The sequence below is a fragment of the Salmo salar genome, chromosome ssa13, assembly GCF_905237065.1.
Source record: "Salmo salar chromosome ssa13, Ssal_v3.1, whole genome shotgun sequence".
Classification (NCBI taxonomy): Eukaryota; Metazoa; Chordata; class Actinopteri; order Salmoniformes; family Salmonidae; genus Salmo; species Salmo salar.
This window is the reverse complement of record NC_059454.1, coordinates 113,604,121-113,619,890: the sequence shown is the minus strand read 5'-3', so window position 1 is coordinate 113,619,890 and position 15,770 is coordinate 113,604,121.

The following is a 15,770-nucleotide window of genomic DNA, read 5'->3' as shown; positions in this document are numbered from 1 at the left end:
TGGTAGCGTGTAGTGGTAGTGTGTAGTGGTAGTGTGTAGTGGTGGTGTGTGGTGGTGGTGTGTGGTGGTAGTGTGTAGTTTATAGTAATAGTGTGTGGTGGTAGTGTGTAGTAGTAGTGTGTGGTGATAGTGTGTAGTTGTAGTGTGTAGTGGTAGTGTGTAGTGGTAGTGGTAGTGGTAGTGGAAGTGTGTAGTGGTAGTGGTAGTGTGTGGTGGTAGTGTGTAGTGGTAGTTTGTAGTGGTAGTGGTAGTGTGTAGTGGTAGTGGTAGTGGTAGTGTGTGGTGGTAGTGGAAGTGTGTACTGGTAGTGTGTAGTGGTAGTGTGTAGTGTGTAGTGGTAGTGTGTAGTGGTAGTGTGTAGTGGTAGTGTGTAGTGTGTAGTGGTAGTGTGTAGTGTGTAGTGGTAGTGGTAGTGGTAGTGTGTAGTGTTAGTGTATTATTGGTAGTGTGTAGTGGTAGTGTGTAGTGGTAGTCTGTGGTGGTAGTGTGTGGTGGTAGTGTGTAGTGGTAGTGTGTAGTGTTAGTGTATAGTGGTAGTGTGTAGTGGTAGTGTGTAGTGGTAGTCTGTGGTGGTAGTGTGTACTGGTAGTGTGTAGTGTGTAGTGGTAGTGTGTGGTGGTGGTGTGTAGTGGTAGTGCGTAGTGGTAGTGTGTAGTGTGTAGTGGTAGTGTGTAGTGGTAGTGTGTAGTGGTAGTGTGTGGTGGTAGTGTGTAGTGGTAGTGTGTAGTGGTAGTGTGTATTGGTAGTGTGTAGTGGTAGTGTGTAGTGGTAGTGGTAGTGTGTAGTGGTAGTGTGTAGTGATTGTGTGTAGTGGTAGTGTGTAGTAGTAGTGGTAGTGTGTAGTGGTAGTGTGTAGTGATGGTGTGTGTTGGTAGTGTGTAGTGGTAGTGTGTAGTGGTAGTGTGTGGTGGTAGTGCGTGGTGGTAGTGTGTATTGGTAGTGTATAGTTGTAGTGGTAGTGTGTAGTGGTAGTGTGTAGTGTGTAGTGGTAGTGTGTAGTGGTAGTGTGTAGTGGTAGTGTGTAGTGTGTAGTGGTAGTGTGTAGTGGTAGTGTGTAGTGTTTAGTGGTAGTGTGAAGTGTTTAGTTATGGTGTGTATTGGTATTGTGTGGTGGTAGTGTGTAGTGGTAGTGTGAATTGTGTAGTGGTAGTGTGTAGTGGTAGTGTGAATTGTGTAGTGGTATTGTGTAGTGGCAGCGTGTATTGGTAGTGTGTAGTGGTAGTGTGTAGTGGTGGTGTGTGGTGGTGGTGTGTGGTGGTAGTGTGTAGTTTACAGTCGTAGTGTGTGGTGGTAGTGTGTAGTGGTAGTGTGAGGTGATGGTGTGTAGTGGTAGTGTGTGGTGGTAGTGTGTAGTGGTAGTGGTGGTGGTAGTGGTGGTGGTGGTGTGTAGTGGTAGTGGTGGTGTGTGGTGGTAGTGTGTAGTGGTGGTTTGTGGTGGTGGTGTGTAGTGGTGGTGGTGGTGTGTGGTGGTGGTGTGTAGTGGTGGTGGAAGTGTGTACTGGTAGTGTGTAGTGGTGGTGTGTATTGGTGGTGTGTGGTGTGTGGTGTGTAGTGTTGGTGTGTAGTGGTGGTGTGTAGTGGTAGTGTGTGGTGTGTGGTGGTGGTGTGTGGTGTGTAGTGGTGGTGTGTGGTGGTGTTGTGTGGTGGTGGTGTGTAGTGGTAGTGGTAGTGGTAGTGGTGGTGTGTAGTGGTGGTGGCGGTGGTGGTGTGTGGTGGTAATTTGTGGTGGTAGTATGTAGTGGCAGTGTGTAGTGGTAGTGTGTAGTAGTAGTGTGTAGTGGTAGTTTGTAGTGGTAGTGGTAGTGTGTAGTGGTAGTGGTAGTGGTAGTGGTAAGTGTTAGTGGTAGTGTGTAGTGGTGGTGTGTGGTGGTAGTGTGTAGTGGTAGTGTGTAGTGATGGTGTGTAGTGGTGGTGTGTAGTGGTAGTTTGTAGTGGTAGTGTGTAGTGGTAGTGTGTTGTGGTAGTGTGTAGTGGTAGTTTGTAGTGGTAGTGTGTAGTGGTAGTGGTAGTGGTAGTGGTAGTGGTAGTGGTAGTGTGTAGTGGTAGTGGTAGTGTGTAGTGGTGGTTTGTGGCGGTAGTATGTAGCGGTAGTGTGTAGTGAGGATGTGAAGTGGTGGTTTGTAGTGGTAGTTTGTAGTGGTAGTGTGTAGTGGTAGTGGGTAGTGGTGGTGTGTAGTGGTAGGGTGTAGTGGGAGTGTGTAGTGGTAGTGTTTATTGGTGGTGTGTAGTGGTAGTTTGTAGTGGTAGTGTGTAGTGGTAGTGTGTAGTGGTAGTGTGTAGTGGTAGTGGTTGTGTGTAGTGGTAGTGTGTAGTGGTAGTATGTAGTGGTAGTTGTGGTGTGTAGTGGTAGTGTGTAGTGGTAGTGTGGGTGTGTAGTGGTGTTGTGTGGTGGTGGCGTGTAGTGGTAGTGTGTAGTGGTAGTGTGTAGTGGTGGTGTGTGGTGGTGGTGTGTGGTGGTGGTGTGTGGTTTATAGTGGTAGTGTGTGGTGGTAGTGTGTAGTGGTGGTGTGTGGTGATGGTGTGTAGTGGTGGTGTGTGGTGGTGGTGTGTAGTGGTAGTGGTGGTGGTGGTGGAGGTGTGTAGTGGTAGTGGTGGTGTGTGGTGGTGGTGTGTAGTGGTGGTTTGTGGTGGTAGTGGTGGTGTGTAGTGGTAGTGGTGTGGTGGTGTGTGGTGGTGGTGGAAGTGTGTACTGGTGGTGTGTAGTGGTGGTGTGTATTGGTGGTGTGTGGTGTGTGGTGTGTGGTGGTAGTGTGTAGTGGTGGTGTGTGGTGGTAGTGTGTGGTGTGTGGTGGTAGTGTGTGGTGTGTAGTGGTAGTGATGGTGTGTAGTGGTAGTGTGTGGTGGTAGTGTGTAGTGGTAGTGTGTGGTGGTAGTGTGTATTGAGTAGTGGTTGTGTGTAGTGGTAGTGTGTAGTGGTAGTGTGTAGTGATGGTGTGTAGTGGTAGTGTGTGGTGGTAGTGGTGGTGTGTGGTGGAGGTGTGTGGTGGTGGCGTGTAGTGGTAGTGTGTAGTGGTGGTGTGTGGTGGTGGTGTGTAGTGGTAGTGGTAGTGGTGGTAGTGTGTAGTGGTAGTGGTGGTGGTAGTGTGTGGTGTTGGTGTATAGTGGTGGTGTGTGGTGGTGGTGTGTAGTGGTAGTCTGTGGTGGTGGTGTGTGGTGGTGGTGTGTGGTGGTAGTGTGTAGTGTTAGTGTATAGTGGTAGTGTGTAGTGGTAGTGTGTAGTGGTAGTCTGTGGTGGTAGTGTGTACTGGTAGTGTGTAGTGTGTAGTGGTAGTGTGTGGTGGTAGTGTGTAGGGGTAGTGTGTAGTGGTAGTGTGTAGTGTGTAGTGGTAGTGTGTAGTGGTAGTGTGTAGTGTGTAGTGTGTAGTGGTAGTGTGTAGTGTGTAGTGGTAGTGATGGTGTGTAGTGGTAGTGTGTGGTGGTAGTGGTAGTGTGCAGTGGAAGTGTGTAGTGGTAGTGTATAGTGGTAGTGTGTAGTGGTGGTGTGGGGTTGGTAGTGTGTAGTGGTAGTGGTAGTGGTAGTGGTAGTGTGTAGTGGTAGTGGCAGTGGTAGTGTGTGGTGGTAATTTGTAGTGGTAGTATGTAGTGGCAGTGTGTAGTGGTAGTGTGTAGTAGTAGTGTGTAGTGGTAGTTTGTAGTGGTAGTGGTAGTGTGTAGTGGTAGTGGTAGTGGTAGTGGTAAGTGTTAGTGGTAGTGTGTAGTGGTGGTGTGTGGTGGTAGTGTGTAGTGGTAGTGTGTAGTGATGGTGTGTAGTGGTGGTGTGTAGTGGTAGTTTGTAGTGGTAGTGTGTAGTGGTAGTGTGTTGTGGTAGTGTGTAGTGGTAGTTTGTAGTGGTAGTGTGTAGTGGTAGTGGTAGTGGTAGTGGTAGTGGTAGTGGTAGTGGTAGTGGTAGTGTGTAGTGGTAGTGGTAGTGTGTAGTGGTGGTTTGTGGCGGTAGTATGTGGCGGTGGTGTGTAGTGAGGATGTGAAGTGGTGGTTTGTAGTGGTAGTTTGTAGTGGTAGTGTGTAGTGGTAGTGGGTAGTGGTGGTGTGTAGTGGTAGGGTGTAGTGGGAGTGTGTAGTGGTAGTGTTTATTGGTGGTGTGTGGTGGTAGTTTGTGGTGGTGGTGTGTAGTGGTAGTGTGTGGTGGTAGTGTGTAGTGGTAGTGGTGGTGGTAGTATGTGTGGTAGTTGTGGTGTGTAGTGGTGGTGTGTGGTGGTGGTGTGAGTTGTGTAGTGGTGTTGTGTGGTGGTGGCGTGTGGTGGTAGTGTGTAGTGGTAGTGTGTAGTGGTGGTGTGTGGTGGTGGTGTGTGGTGGTAGTGTGTAGTTTATAGTGGTGGTGTGTGGTGGTAGTGTGTAGTGGTAGTGTGTGGTGATGGTGTGTGGTTGTGGGTGTGTAGTGGTAGTGTGTAGTGGTGGTGGTAGTGGTGGTGGAGGTGTGTGGTGGTGGTGGTGGTGTGTGGTGGTAGTGTGTGGTGGTGGTTTGTAGTGGTAGTGGTGGTGTGTAGTGGTAGTGGTGGTGGTGGTGTGTGGTGGTAGTGGAAGTGTGTACTGGTGGTGTGTGGTGGTGGTGTGTATTGGTGGTGTGTGGTGTGTGGTGTGTGGTGGTGGTGTGTAGTGGTGGTGTGTGGTGGTGGTGTGTGGTGTGTAGTGGTGGTGTGTGGTGTGTGGTGGTGGTGTGTGGTGGTGTTGTGTGGTGGTGGTGTGTGGTGGTGGTGGTGGTGGTGGTGGTAGTGTGTAGTGGTAGTGGCAGTGGTGGTGTGTGGTGGTAATTTGTGGTGGTAGTATGTAGTGGCAGTGTGTAGTGGTAGTGTGTAGTAGTAGTGTGTAGTGGTAGTTTGTAGTGGTAGTGTGTAGTGGTAGTGTGTAGTGGTGGTGTGTGGTGGTAGTGTGTAGTGGTAGTGTGTAGTGATGGTGTGTAGTGGTGGTGTGTAGTGGTAGTTTGTAGTGGTAGTGTGTAGTGGTAGTGTGTTGTGGTAGTGTGTAGTGGTGGTTTGTAGTGGTGTGTGTGGTGGTGTGGTAGTGGTAGTGGTAGTGGTAGTGTGTAGTGGTAGTGGTAGTGTGTAGTGGTGGTTTGTGGCGGTGGTATGTAGCGGTAGTGTGTAGTGAGGATGTGAAGTGGTGGTTTGTAGTGGTAGTTTGTAGTGGTAGTGTGTAGTGGTAGTGGGTAGTGGTGGTGTGTAGTGGTAGGGTGTAGTGGGAGTGTGTAGTGGTAGTGTTTATTGGTGGTGTGTAGTGGTAGTGTGTAGTGGTGGTGTGTAGTGGTAGTGTGTAGTGGTAGTGTGTAGTGGTAGTGGTGGTGTGTAGTGGTGGTGTGTGGTGGTAGTGTGTAGTGGTAGTTGTGGTGTGTAGTGGTAGTGTGTAGTGGTAGTGTGAAGTGTGTAGTGGTGTTGTGTAGTGGTGGCGTGTGGTGGTGAGTGTGTAGTGGTAGTGTGTAGTGGTGGTGTGTGGTGGTGGTGTGTGGTGGTGGTGTGTGGTTTATAGTGGTAGTGTGTGGTGGTGGTGTGTAGTGGTGGTGTGTGGTGATGGTGTGTGGTGGTGGTGTGTAGTGGTAGTGTGTAGTGGTAGTGGTAGTGGTGGTGGAAGTGTGTAGTGGTAGTGGTGGTGTGTGGTGGTAGTGTGTGGTGGTGGTTTGTAGTGGTAGTGGTGGTGTGTGGTGGTAGTGGTGGTGGTGGTGTGTGGTGGTGGTGGAGGTGTGTACTGGTGGTGTGTAGTGGTGGTGTGTATTGGTGGTGTGTGGTGTGTGGTGTGTGGTGGTAGTGTGTAGTGGTGGTGTGTGGTGGTAGTGTGTGGTGTGTAGTGGTAGTGTGTAGTGTGTAGTGGTAGTGATGGTGTGTAGTGGTAGTGTGTGGTGGTAGTGTGTAGTGGTGGTGTGTGGTGGTAGTGTGTATTGAGTGGTGGTTGTGTGTAGTGGTAGTGTGTAGTGGTAGTGTGTAGTGATGGTGTGTAGTGGTGGTGTGTGGTGGTAGTGGTGGTGTGTGGTGGAGGTGTGTAGTGGTGGCGTGTAGTGGTAGTGTGTGGTGGTGGTGTGTGGTGGTAGTGTGTAGTGGTAGTGGTGGTGGTAGTGTGTAGTGGTAGTGGTAGTGGTGGTGTGTGGTGTTGGGGTATAGTGGTGGTGTGTGGTGGTGGTGTGTAGTGGTGGTCTGTGGTGGTAGTGTGTGGTGGTGGTGTGTGGTGGTGGTGTGTAGTGTTGGTGTATAGTGGTGGTGTGTAGTGGTGGTGTGTAGTGGTGGTCTGTGGTGGTAGTGTGTACTGGTAGTGTGTAGTGTGTAGTGGTAGTGTGTGGTGGTAGTGTGTAGGGGTAGTGTGTAGTGGTAGTGTGTAGTGTGTAGTGGTAGTGTGTAGTGGTAGTGTGTAGTGTGTAGTGTGTAGTGGTAGTGTGTAGTGTGTAGTGGTAGTGATGGTGTGTAGTGGTAGTGTGTGGTGGTAGTGGTAGTGTGCAGTGGAAGTGTGTAGTGGTAGTGTATAGTGGTAGTGTGTAGTGGTGGTGTGGGGTTGGTAGTGTGTAGTGGTAGTGGTAGTGGTAGTGGTAGTGTGTAGTGGTAGTGGCAGTGGTAGTGTGTGGTGGTAATTTGTAGTGGTAGTATGTAGTGGCAGTGTGTAGTGGTAGTGTGTAGTAGTGGTGTGTAGTGGTGGTTTGTGTGGTGTGGTGGTGTGTAGTGGTGTGGTGTGGTGTGGTGTGTTGGTGGTGTGTGTGTGGTGGTGTGTGGTGGTGGTGTGTAGTGGTGGTGTGTAGTGATGGTGTGTAGTGGTGGTGTGTAGTGGTAGTTTGTAGTGGTGGTGTGTAGTGGTAGTGTGTTGTGGTGGTGTGTAGTGGTGGTTTGTAGTGGTGGTGTGTAGTGGTAGTGGTAGTGGTAGTGGTAGTGGTAGTGGTAGTGTGTAGTGGTAGTGGTAGTGTGTAGTGGTGGTTTGTGGCGGTGGTATGTGGCGGTGGTGTGTAGTGAGGATGTGAAGTGGTGGTTTGTAGTGGTAGTTTGTAGTGGTAGTGTGTAGTGGTAGTGGGTAGTGGTGGTGTGTAGTGGTAGGGTGTAGTGGGAGTGTGTAGTGGTAGTGTTTATTGGTGGTGTGTGGTGGTGGTTTGTAGTGGTGGTGTGTGGTGGTGGTGTGTAGTGGTAGTGTGTAGTGGTAGTGGTGGTGTGTGGTGGTGGTGTGTGGTGGTAGTATGTAGTGGTAGTTGTGGTGTGTGGTGGTGGTGTGTAGTGGTAGTGTGGGGTGTGTGGTGGTGTTGTGTGGTGGTGGCGTGTGGTGGTGAGTGTGTAGTGGTAGTGTGTAGTGGTGGTGTGTGGTGGTGGTGTGTGGTGGTAGTGTGTGGTTTATAGTGGTAGTGTGTGGTGGTAGTGTGTGGTGGTGGTGTGTGGTGATGGTGTGTGGTTGTGGTGTGTAGTGGTGGTGTGTAGTGGTAGTGGTAGTGGTGGTGGAGGTGTGTAGTGGTGGTGGTGGTGTGTGGTGGTGGTGTGTGGTGGTGGTTTGTAGTGGTGGTGGTGAGTGTGTGGTGGTAGTGGTAGTGGTAGTGTGTGGTGGTAGTGGAAGTGTGTACTGGTGGTGTGTGGTGGTGGTGTGTATTGGTGGTGTGTAGTGTGTGGTGTGTGGTGGTGGTGTGTGGTGGTGGTGTGTGGTGGTGGTGTGTGGTGTGTAGTGGTAGTGTGTGGTGTGTAGTGGTGGTGTGTGGTGGTGTTGTGTAGTGGTGGTGTGTAGTGGTAGTGGTAGTGGTGGTGGTGGTGTGTAGTGGTGGTGGCGGTGGTGGTGTGTGGTGGTAATTTGTGGTGGTGGTATGTAGTGGCGGTGTGTAGTGGTGGTGTGTAGTAGTGGTGTGTAGTGGTGGTTTGTAGTGGTGGTGGTGGTGTGTAGTGGTAGTGGTAGTGGTAGTGGTAAGTGTTAGTGGTAGTGTGTAGTGGTGGTGTGTGGTGGTAGTGTGTAGTGGTAGTGTGTAGTGATGGTGTGTAGTGGTGGTGTGTAGTGGTAGTTTGTGGTGGTAGTGTGTAGTGGTGGTGTGTTGTGGTAGTGTGTAGTGGTGGTTTGTGGTGGTAGTGTGTAGTGGTAGTGGTAGTGGTAGTGGTAGTGGTGGTGGTGGTGTGTAGTGGTAGTGGTGGTGTGTAGTGTTGGTTTGTGGCGGTAGTATGTGGCGGTGGTGTGTAGTGAGGATGTGAAGTGGTGGTTTGTAGTGGTAGTTTGTAGTGGTAGTGTGTAGTGGTAGTGGGTAGTGGTGGTGTGTAGTGGTAGGGTGTAGTGGGAGTGTTTATTGGTGGTGTGTAGTGGTAGTTTGTAGTGGTAGTGTGTAGTGGTAGTGTGTAGTGGTAGTGTGTAGTGGTAGTGTGTAGTGGTAGTGGTGGTGTGTAGTGGTAGTGTGTAGTGGTAGTGTGTAGTGGTGGTGTGTGGTGGTAGTGTGTAGTGGTAGTGGTGGTGTGTAGTGGTAGTGTGTAGTGGTAGTGTGTAGTGGTGGTTGTGGTGTGTAGTGGTGGTGTGTAGTGGTAGTGTGGTGTGTGGTGGTGTTGTGTAGTGGTGGCGTGTGGTGGTAGTGTGTAGTGGTAGTGTGTAGTGGTGGTGTGTGGTGGTAGTGGGTAGTGGTGGTGTGTAGTGGTAGGGTGTAGTGGGAGTGTGTAGTGGTAGTGTTTATTGGTGGTGTGTGGTGGTGGTTTGTGGTGGTAGTGTGTAGTGGTAGTGTGTAGTGGTAGTGTGTAGTGGTAGTGGTGGTGTGTAGTGGTAGTGTGTAGTGGTAGTGTGTAGTGGTAGTTGTGGTGTGTAGTGGTAGTGTGTAGTGGTAGTGTGGGTGTGTAGTGGTAGTGTGTGGTGGTGGCGTGTGGTGGTAGTGTGTAGTGGTGGTGTGTGGTGGTGGTGTGTGGTGGTGGTGTGTGGTGGTAGTGTGTAGTTTGTAGTGGTAGTGTGTGGTGGTAGTGTGTAGTGGTAGTGTGTGGTGGTGGTGTGTAGTTGTGGTGTGTAGTGGTAGTGTGTAGTGGTAGTGGTAGTGGTGGTGGTGGTGGAAGTGTGTAGTGGTAGTGGTGGTGTGTGGTGGTGGTGTGTGGTGGTGGTTTGTAGTGGTGGTGGTGGTGTGTGGTGGTAGTGGTGTGGTAGTGTGTGGTGGTGGTGGAAGTGTGTACTGGTGGTGTGTAGTGGTAGTGTGTATTGGTAGTGTGTAGTGGGTGGTGTGTGGTGGTAGTGTGTGGTGGTGGTGTGTAGTGGTGGTGTGTTGTGTGTGTGGTGGTGTGTGGTGTGTAGTGGTGGTGGTAGTGGTGGTGTGTAGTGTTGGTGTATGGTGGTGGTGTGTAGTGGTGGTGTGTGGTGGTGGTCTGTGGTGGTAGTGTGTGGTGGTAGTGTGTAGTGGTGGTGTGTGGTGTTGGTGTATAGTGGTGGTGTGTAGTGGTAGTGTGTAGTGGTAGTCTGTGGTGGTGGTGTGTGGTGGTAGTGTGTGGTGTGTGGTGGTAGTGTGTGGTGGTGGTGTGTAGTGGTGGTGTGTGGTGGTGGTGTGTGGTGTGTAGTGGTGGTGTGTAGTGGTAGTGTGTAGTGTGTGGTGTGTAGTGGTAGTGTGTGGTGTGTAGTGGTAGTGGTGGTGTGTAGTGGTGGTGTGTGGTGGTAGTGTGTGGTGGTGTGTGTGGTGGTGGTGTGTGTTGTGTGTGGTTGTGTGTAGTGGTGGTGTGTGTGGTGTGTGTAGTGATGGTGTGTAGTGGTAGTGTGTGGTGGTAGTGGTAGTGTGTAGTGGGTGTGTAGTGGTAGTGTGTAGTGGTAGTGTGTAGTGGTGGTGTGTGGTGGTGGTGTGTAGTGGTAGTGGTAGTGGTAGTGGTGGTGTGTGGTGGTAGTGGTAGTGGTGGTGTGTGGTGGTAATTTGTGGTGGTAGTGTGTGGTGGCAGTGTGTAGTGGTGGTGTGTAGTAGTAGTGTGTAGTGGTAGTTTGTAGTGGTAGTGGTAGTGTGTAGTGTGTAGTGGTAGTGGTAGTGGTAAGTGTTAATGGTAGTGTGTAGTGGTGGTGTGTGGTGGTAGTGTGTAGTGGCAGTGTGTAGTGATGGTGTGTAGTGGTGGTGTGTAGTGGTAGTTTGTAGTGGTAGTGTGTAGTGGTAGTGTGTAGTGGTAGTGTGTAGTGGTAGTTTGTAGTGGTTTTGTGTAGTGGTAGTGGTAGGGGTAGTGGTAGTGGTAGTGTGTAGTGGTAGTGGTAGTGTGTAGTGGTGGTTTGTGGCGGTGGTATGTGGTGGTAGTGTGTAGTGAGGATGTGAAGTGGTGGTTTGTAGTGGTAGTTTGTAGTGGTAGTGTGTAGTGGTAGTGGGTAGTGGTGGTGTGTAGTGGTAGGGTGTAGTGGGAGTGTGTAGTGGTAGTGTTTATTGGTGGTGTGTAGTGGTAGTTTGTGGTGGTAGTGTGTAGTGGTGGTGTGTGGTGGTGGTGTGTAGTGGTAGTGGTGGTGTGTAGTGGTGGTGTGTGGTGGTAGTATGTAGTGGTAGTTGTGGTGTGTAGTGGTAGTGTGTAGTGGTAGTGTGGTGTGTAGTGGTGTTGTGTAGTGGTGGCGTGTAGTGGTAGTGTGTAGTGGTAGTGTGTAGTGGTGGTGTGTGGTGGTGGTGTGTGGTGGTGTGTGTGTTTATTGTGGTAGTGTGTGGTGGTAGTGTGTAGTGGTAGTGTGTGGTGATAGTGTGTGGTTGTGGTGTGTAGTGGTAGTGTGTAGTGGTAGTGGTAGTGGTAGTGGAGGTGTGTAGTGGTAGTGGTGGTGTGTGGTGGTGGTGTGTAGTGGTGGTTTGTAGTGGTGGTGGTGGTGTGTAGTGGTAGTGGTGGTGGTGGTGTGTGGTGGTGGTGGAAGTGTGTACTGGTGGTGTGTTGTGGTGGTGTGTATTGGTGGTGTGTGGTGTGTGGTGTGTGGTGGTAGTGTGCGGTGGTGGTGTGTGGTGGTAGTGTGTGGTGTGTGGTGGTGGTGTGTAGTGTGTAGTGGTGGTGGTAGTGGTGGTGTGTAGTGGTGGTGTGTAGTGGTGGTGTGTGGTGGTAGTGTGTGGTGGTGGTGTGTGGTGGTGGTGTGTGGTGTTGGTGTGTAGTGGTGGTGTGTGGTGGTAGTGTGTGCTGGTGGTGTGTGGTGTGTGGTGGTGGTGTGTAGTGGTGGTGCGTGGTGGTGGTGTGTGGTGTGTAGTGGTAGTGTGTGGTGGTAGTGTGTAGTGGTGGTGTGTGGTGGTGGTGTGTGGTGGTGGTGTGTGGTGGTAGTGTGTAGTGGTGGTGTGTAGTGGTAGTGTGTAGTGGTGGTGGTGGTGTGTGGTGGTAGTGTGTAGTGATTGTGTGTAGTGGTAGTGTGTGTAGTAGTGGTAGTGTGTAGTGGTGTGGTGGTGTGTAGTGGTAGTGTGTAGTGGTGGTGTGTGGTGGTGGTGTGTGGTGGTGGTGTGTAGTGGTGGTGTGTGTTGGTGGTGTGTGGTGGTAGTGTGTAGTGGTAGTGGTAGTGTGTAGTGGTAGTGTGTAGTGGTTGTGTGTAGTGGTGGTGTGTAGTGGTAGTGGTAGTGTGTAGTGGTAGTGTGTAGTGGTGGTGTGTGGTGGTGGTGTGTAGTGGTGGTGTGTAGTGGTGGTGTGTGGTGGTAGTGTGTGGTAGTGTGTGTATTGGTGGTGTGTAGTTGTGGTGGTAGTGTGTAGTGGTGGTGTGTGGTGTGTGGTGGTAGTGTGTAGTGGTGGTGTGTGGTGGTAGTGTGTAGTGTGTGGTGGTGGTGTGTAGTGGTAGTGTGTGGTGTTTAGTGGTGGTGTGTAGTGTTTAGTTATGGTGTGTATTGGTATTGTGTGGTGGTAGTGTGTAGTGGTAGTGTGGTTGTGTAGTGGTAGTGTGTAGTGGTAGTGTGGGTGTGTGTGGTGGTGTGTAGTGGCAGCGTGTGGTGGTGGTGTGTGGTGGTAGTGTGTAGTGGTGGTGTGTGGTGGTGGTGTGTGGTGGTAGTGTGTGGTTTAGTCGTAGTGTGTGGTGGTAGTGTGTGGTGGTGGTGTGTGGTGATAGTGTGTGGTGGTGGTGTGTGGTGGTGAGTGTGTAGTGGTAGTGGTAGTGGTAGTGGTGGTGTGTGGTGGTGGTGGTGGTGTGTGGTGGTGGTGTGTAGTGGTGGTTTGTAGTGGTGGTGTGTAGTGGTAGTGGTGGTGTGTAGTGGTTGTGTGTGGTGGTGGTGTGTAGTGGTGGTGTGGGGTTGGTGGTGTGTAGTGGTAGTGGTGGTGGTGGTGTGTAGTGGTAGTGGCAGTGGTGGTGTGTGGTGGTAATTTGTGGTGGTAGTATGTGGTGGCAGTGTGTAGTGGTAGTGTGTAGTAGTGGTGTGTAGTGGTGGTTTGTGGTGGTGGTGGTGGTGTGTGGTGGTGGTGGTAGTGGTAGTGGTAAGTGTTAGTGGTAGTGTGTAGTGGTGGTGTGTGGTGGTAGTGTGTGGTGGTGGTGTGTAGTGATGGTGTGTAGTGGTGGTGTGTAGTGGTAGTTTGTAGTGGTGGTGTGTAGTGGTGGTGTGTTGTGGTGGTGTGTAGTGGTAGTTTGTAGTGGTGGTGTGTAGTGGTAGTGGTAGTGGTAGTGGTGGTGGTGGTGTGTAGTGGTGGTGGTGGTGTGTAGTGGTGGTTTGTGGCGGTAGTATGTAGCGGTGGTGTGTAGTGAGGATGTGAAGTGGTGGTTTGTAGTGGTAGTTTGTAGTGGTGGTGTGTAGTGGTGGTGGGTAGTGGTGGTGTGTGGTGGTAGGGTGTAGTGGGAGTGTGTAGTGGTAGTGTTTATTGGTGGTGTGTAGTGGTAGTTTGTGGTGGTGAGTGTGTAGTGGTGGTGTGTAGTGGTAGTGTGTAGTGGTAGTGGTGGTGTGTAGTGGTAGTGTGTAGTGGTGGTGTGTAGTGGTGGTTGTGGTGTGTGGTGGTGGTGTGTAGTGGTAGTGTGGTGTGTAGTGGTGTTGTGTAGTGGTGGCGTGTAGTGGTAGTGTGTGTGGTAGTGTGTAGTGGTGGTGTGTGGTGGTGGTGTGTGGTGGTAGTGTGTAGTTTATAGTGGTAGTGTGTGGTGGTGGTGTGTAGTGGTGGTGTGTGGTGATGGTGTGTAGTTGTGGTGTGTAGTGGTGGTGTGTAGTGGTGGTGGTAGTGGTGGTGGAGGTGTGTAGTGGTAGTGGTGGTGTGTGGTGGTGGTGTGTGGTGGTAGTTTGTAGTGGTGGTGGTGGTGTGTAGTGGTAGTGGTAGTGGTAGTGTGTAGTGGTGGTGGAAGTGTGTACTGGTGGTGTGTATTGGTAGTGTGTGGTGTGTAGTGGTAGTGTGTGGTGTGTAGTGGTGGTGGTGGTGGTAGTGTGTGGTGTTGGTGTATGGTGGTGGTGTGTAGTGGTGGTGTGTAGTGGTAGTCTGTGGTGGTAGTGTGTGGTGGTAGTGTGTAGTGGTAGTGTGTAGTGTTGGTGTGTAGTGGTGGTGTGTAGTGGTGGTGTGTAGTGGTGGTCTGTGGTGGTGGTGTGTACTGGTGGTGTGTGGTGTGTAGTGGTAGTGGTGGTGGTGGTGTGTAGTGTTGGTGTGTAGTGGTGGTGTGTGGTGGTAGTGTGTGGTGGTGGTCTGTGGTGGTAGTGTGTGGTGGTGGTGTGTAGTGGTGGTGTGTAGTGTTGGTGTATAGTGGTAGTGTGTAGTGGTAGTGTGTAGTGGTAGTCTGTGGTGGTAGTGTGTACTGGTAGTGTGTGGTGTGTAGTGGTAGTGTGTGGTGGTAGTGTGTAGTGGTGGTGTGTGGTGGTGGTGTGTGGTGTGTAGTGGTAGTGTGTAGTGGTGGTGTGTGGTGTGTAGTGTGTGGTGGTAGTGTGTGGTGTGTAGTGGTGGTGATGGTGTGTAGTGGTAGTGTGTGGTGGTGGTGTGTAGTGGTGGTGTGTAGTGGTAGTGTGTGTTGTGTAGTGGTTGTGTGTAGTGGTAGTGTGTGTGGTGGTGTGTAGTGATGGTGTGTAGTGGTAGTGTGTGGTGGTAGTGGTGGTGTGTGGTGGAAGTGTGTAGTGGTAGTGTGTGGTGGTGGTGTGTAGTGGTGGTGTGTGGTGGTGGTGTGTAGTGGTAGTGGTAGTGGTGGTGGTGGTGTGTAGTGGTAGTGGTGGTGGTAGTGTGTGGTGGTAATTTGTGGTGGTAGTATGTAGTGGCAGTGTGTAGTGGTGGTGTGTAGTAGTAGTGTGTAGTGGTGGTTTGTAGTGGTGGTGGTGGTGTGTGGTGTGTAGTGGTAGTGGTAGTGTTTAGTGGTGGTTTGTGGCGGTAGTATGTAGTGGTAGTGTGTAGTGAGGATGTGAAGTGGTGGTTTGTAGTGGTAGTTTGTAGTGATAGTGTGTAGTGGTAGTGTGTAGTGGTAGTGTGTAGTGGTAGTTTGTAGTGGTTTTGTGTAGTGGTAGTGGTAGTGGTAGTGGTAGTGGTAGTGTGTAGTGGTAGTGGTAGTGTTTAGTGGTGGTTTGTGGCGGTAGTATGTAGTGGTAGTGTGTAGTGAGGATGTGAAGTGGTGGTTTGTAGTGGTAGTTTGTAGTGGTAGTGTGTAGTGGTAGTGGGTAGTGGTGGTGTGTAGTGGTAGGGTGTAGTGGGAGTGTGTAGTGGTAGTGTTTATTGGTGGTGTGTAGTGGTAGTTTGTAGTGGTAGTGTGTAGTGGTAGTGTGTAGTGGTAGTGTGTAGTGGTAGTGGTGGTGTGTAGTGGTAGTTTGTAGTGGTAGTATGTAGTGGTAGTTGTGGTGTGTAGTGGTAGTGTGTAGTGGTAGTTTGTAGTGGTAGTGTGTAGTGGTAGTGTGAATTGTGTAGTGGTAGTGTGTAGTGGTGGTGTGTGGTGGTAGTGTGTAGTGGTAGTGGTAGTGGTAGTGTGTAGTGGTAGTGGTAGTGGTAGTGTGTAGTGTTAGTGTATAGTGGTAGTGTGTAGTGGTAGTGTGTAGTGGTAGTCTGTGGTGGTAGTGTGTGGTGGTAGTGTTTAGTGGTAGTGTGTAGTGTTAGTGTATAGTGGTAGTGTGTAGTGGTAGTGTGTAGTGGTAGTCTGTGGTGGTAGTGTGTACTGGTAGTGTGTAGTATGTAGTGGTAGTGTGTGGTGGTAGTGTGTAGTGGTAGTGCGTAGTAGTAGTGGTAGTGGTAGTGGTAGAGTGTAGTGATGGTGTGTGGTGGTAGTGGGTGGTGGTAGTGTGTAGTGATGGTGTGTAGTGGTAGTGTGTAGTGGTAGTGGTAGTGTGTGGTGGTAGTGGTAGTGTGTAGTGGTAGTGTGTAGTGATGGTGTGTAGTGGTAGTGTGTAGTGGTAGTGTGTAGTGGTAGTGTTAGTGTGTAGTGGTAGTGTGTTGTCGTAGTGGTAGTGGTAGTGTGTAGTGGTAGTGTATATTGGTAGTGTGTAGTGCTGTGTGTAGTGGTAGTGTGTAATGGTAGTGTATAGTGGTAGTGTGTAGTGTGTAGTGGTAGTGTGTAGTGGTAGTGGTAATGTGTAGTGGTAGTGTGTAGTGGTAGTGTGTAGTGGTAGTGTGTAGGTGCAGTGGTAGTGTGTACTGGTAGTGTGTAGTGTGTAGTGGTAGTGTGTAGTGGTAGTGTGTAGGTGTAGTGGTAGTGTGTAGTGTGTAGTGATAGTGAATAGTGGTAGTGTGTAGTGGCAGTGTGTGGTGGTGGTGTGTAGTGGTAGTGTTGGTGTGTGGTGTGTGGTGTTGGTGTGTGGTGTGTGGTGGTAGTGTGTGGTGGTAGTGTGTAGTGGTGGTGTGTGCGGGTGGTGTGTAGTGGTAGTGTGTGGGGGTGGTGTGTGGGGGTAGTGTGTACTGGTGGTGTGTGGTGGTGGTGTGTGGTGGTAGTGTGTAGTGGTGGCGTGTGGTGGTAGTGTGTAGTGGTGGTGTGTAGTGGTAGTGTGTGGTGGTAGTGTCTGGTGGTAGTGAGTAGTGGTAGTGTGTAGTGGTGGTGTGTAG